The sequence below is a fragment of the Panicum virgatum genome, chromosome 3N, assembly GCF_016808335.1.
Source record: "Panicum virgatum strain AP13 chromosome 3N, P.virgatum_v5, whole genome shotgun sequence".
Classification (NCBI taxonomy): Eukaryota; Viridiplantae; Streptophyta; class Magnoliopsida; order Poales; family Poaceae; genus Panicum; species Panicum virgatum.
Genome location: NC_053147.1, coordinates 41,407,151 through 41,410,972, shown reverse-complemented (window position 1 = coordinate 41,410,972; position 3,822 = coordinate 41,407,151). Strand labels below are relative to the sequence as shown.

The window sequence follows — 3,822 nt, the reverse complement described above, 5'->3', positions numbered from 1 at the left end:
CTCCAACACCTTCTTGTATTTGCGGATAATTTCAGTATATTTTTTTGCCGTCGATAATTTCAGTATTTGCGGATGTAGCACGTGATTTATATTTAGCACGACGCGAGCATGTGCAAAGTGCATAATCTTCTTGTTTCATTTCACTTATATTTTTGTTTGGCTTCATCAGCAATATTGGTTAGATGGTCCTTCTTAATGATCAGGATGCCTTATAGCCTTATAAGGAACACTGCAGTGTAATTAGCTCTTTGGTAAAGGGATCAGGAGGTTATAGATGGCAATTATCCAGGAGCAATACTGATTATATTACAATTTAAATCTCCATTCGGTTCAGCTGAGGAGCTGCTGGAGTCCAAGAGGGCTGATGATCTAAACAGCTAGGGTGCTTCGGTGGCGTCGACAATGTCTTGTAGCAGCATTTGATAGTTTGGAAAATGCCGGCATGATCAGCCAGCCTCTATGCATCTGATGTTCAAGATAAGCAGTTCCTTTGGTCATTACTTAGACGGAATGGTTTTCCCTGTAGGCAGCGAGGATATGAATGAGTTTTCTCAGTAAAGTATACAAATATATACATGAGTATAAGATGTTGACATACTAATTTAATTTGTGCAGCGCACTATCAAAATGATTAGGTTGCCAGTTGGAGGACACATAAGCAATTAAACAAGTTTCAAATTTGATATACGCAGCTTCAAACATATTAGCCACTGACAGCAGTATAGGAGGAAGAATCTGAATTAGGAGTGTTGTGGATGCGCTGAACTGGGAACTGTTCTGTGCGGTAAGGAAAGGATGAAGATAATTGGCCATATGAGGGTGCCTGATCTTATGCAGAGTCTTATGTTTCTAATAAGGGTTCTGCATAGCAATCTAAGAGGGATCAAGTGTGGAGGCAAACGCGAGTTCATAAGAGTGTGTACAAACCTGATGCAAAGTGGAACTCTGTCGGCGCAGACTGGCAGCATCTTGACTCTTTTCTAGCGTTCACAGTTGTCTCTTTTTAAATATAACTTTGCATATTTAAAAGTAGAGGATCAAGGTACAGTTAAGTTATTTGATTAGATCAGATCCAGTTGTGCTAAAATAAAAGTAACTGATGTGGTACCCAAGTTGTCAGTGCATGATGAAGAAGATGCTCAAGGCATTATAAATAGAAGGAAAATGGGAGTGTGTAAGAAACGTGATGCAGTGTGGACCTCTGTCAGTGTAGCTAGATAGTGTCTTGTCTCTTTTCCAGCGTCCACACAGATCTGACGGGAAGAAGAGGCAAAGAAGTCAAAATAGGAGGCTGCCAGGGTGAGGCTCAGATGTGCAGTTGAAGCCTGCTCAAGCAGTGTGTTGTCTTTCAAGCTTCAAGCATAGTAGCGCAGCAGGCTTTTTTGGCTCTGCATGTGTTCACATGGTGGCAGGTTAGTAATGAGGAGCTGCTATGTTTCAATTTAAATATAAATGTATAGTTTGCACCAGCGCTAACAGCTGCCATGTTTAGTAATCAGTTGATCTGAATGTCTGAGGAAGCTACGCTAGGGGAAAAATGACCGCCAAAGTAACTCTAGTTATTACAGCATGGAGTGGGATGAAGTAGGCATCTGAGCCTGTATAACTTTGCATATCTAAATGTAGAGGATCATAGCGCAATTGCAAGGGAAAATTGTAATTTGTATAATGTTTTGCTGCCGATAATTACAGTTCATGGCAACACAAAACATTGAGGGCAAGGATCTAAATCATATGAACCGAAGAAACTCATTTGTACAGCAAGACATCAGCAGTAGCAGCAACACATAGAGTGGGGCCAGATAAACTGAACCACATTCGGCAAATGGATACGAATTAAGATCATCAACAATGAAGTTTATGCTATAATAAAATATGAGCAAATGGATACGGTTACAGATGGTTCATCGGCCTTGTTCATCAAGAAGACCTCGAAGATGGCACGGACTCCCCTGGATTTGCTCATTGATTTTTTTTGAGCAGATTTGCTCATTGATTTAACAAAGATAGAGAGGTACTCACCCCTGTTAGAGGGAGCATTTCCACGCAAAAAAGCAGCTTATCCTCCACGTATGGCCACCAGCAGAGAAGGGGTTTCAGTGGATGGACTGGCCAACAGCAAGGTGCTTGGTTCCCTCGTAATGTATTCTGAATTCGTGGAAACAGACATGAAGAGGCCGGCCCTCTAACCCAGCTGAGCCGTGTTGCTCGCCCACTGCAGAAGAATTGGCATCCAAATTAAGTCTAAATGGGGAAAAAAACAACGTCGATAAAATGCACCCATCAAGCCAGCTGTTTTTAATTCTCCAACCATGTAATAAACATTAGGTAAATCTTGCACAAATTCAGAGTTCAGAATGGGGGGAAAAAACCTTAACCTGCCACCATCATATATCGAAGCACAATACTTGGACAAAGGTCAAAGGGGGATCAGTCAGAGATACCTCTCACTTTCACCAGAAAACCATCATCATGGAATGTTACTTCTACAGGTTCAAACTATTTTCACCAGCTATTAGTAGGAGTTCAGTTGGGAATGGTCTCAAGAGAAATTCATTTCAGGCGTTGGATATAAGAAATAACTCCTAAGTAAGGTTAATAAGGTGGCTAACAATGGTTGGTAGGGCGAGACTCATGTATTCCAAATTTGGAAAGTTAGTGGCTTACGGAGTTGCAGCACATGCTTATTGCAGTATGCTTAAGTGTGTTGTAAATGTTATGATCAGACACCTTGCTTGGCAGCTGACTATTGTTCTGCAGAGCAGGCTAGATGTGTAGAACAAGAACTCTAAAAGCAGATGTGTAGAACACAGCATAAGCAAGAATTGTGCATGGTCATCATGAGGCAGAGTATGCAATTCAGTGACCGGGAAAAACTCAGGATCCATTCGACCATTGTGCAGGGTGCTTGGTTACATTGATAGATCATGATTAGTTCTGTGCCAATTCAAGTAAGTTGATGTTCTGAAGTATCCTCATCAACATATGCCTTGTGGTTTCGTAGGAACATCTGAAGTCTGAACTAATAGTTCCATATGCATGATGCAGAGTATGCAATTCAGAGATCTCGAACAATTCAGTATCAATTGGACCATTGTTCACTGAAATAAAGTGCTAAAGAGAACAGCTGAAAGCAGAAAGATGCTATCATCATTACCGTATCCGCCGGGATTGGAGAGGACCTCCACCATCCCCTTGTACACAGTGGCGGAGCCAGGGGGGTGCTAGGGGTGCTCCAGCCCCCCTACTCCCATAGAACCCATGGAGCCCCCAAAGCTCCCCAACATTTTTTAAGCATGAGTGAAGAAGAGGAAGAAGAAAGGAGGAGGAAGAAGAAGAAAAAGGAAGGAGGGAGTAGGAAGAAAGGAAAATGAGCCCCCTCAATTTGAATTCCAGCTCCGCCACTGCTTGTACACATCGCAGAACACGACGGCGGCGCCAGGCAGCTCCGTCCGCAGGTCGTCCAGCCTCGCCGCGAGCCTAGCGTTGTACCCCTGGATCAGCTCGTTCGCCTCCTCCACGCAGCCGCGGCCGCCGTTCAGAGCACGCATCCCCTCCCACATGACGCGCGGCGCACACCCCAGCGGCGCCATCTCCATCACCGCCACCCTCCTCACGTCCGGCTCGTACAGCTCCTGCAGAAACCCCGCAGGCGCACTGTCGAAATTCTCGTCTTCCACGATTGAAGCGTCAAAGATTTCAATTTTTGGAGAGGAATAATCCATCACGGTACTGAGACGGCGCGGCCGATGCGGTCGGCGAGGAGGTGCCCGAGCCTGCAGCGAGCGTGCTTGGGCGCGGCGGCGTCGGCCTCGGCGGGCC

The 3,822-nt window shown here is 44.7% G+C and overlaps 1 long non-coding RNA gene across 1 annotated transcript; it reads right to left on the bottom strand.

The window, feature by feature from the left end:
* Nucleotides 1-217: 217 nt before the first annotated feature.
* LOC120665948 lies at nucleotides 218-3,309 on the bottom strand. Its single transcript, XR_005671465.1, has 2 exons — nucleotides 2,023-3,309; nucleotides 218-520 (listed from the first exon to the last, which is right to left on the bottom strand). It is a non-coding gene; the product is annotated as an uncharacterized LOC120665948 (long non-coding RNA).
* Nucleotides 3,310-3,822: the final 513 nt, after the last annotated feature.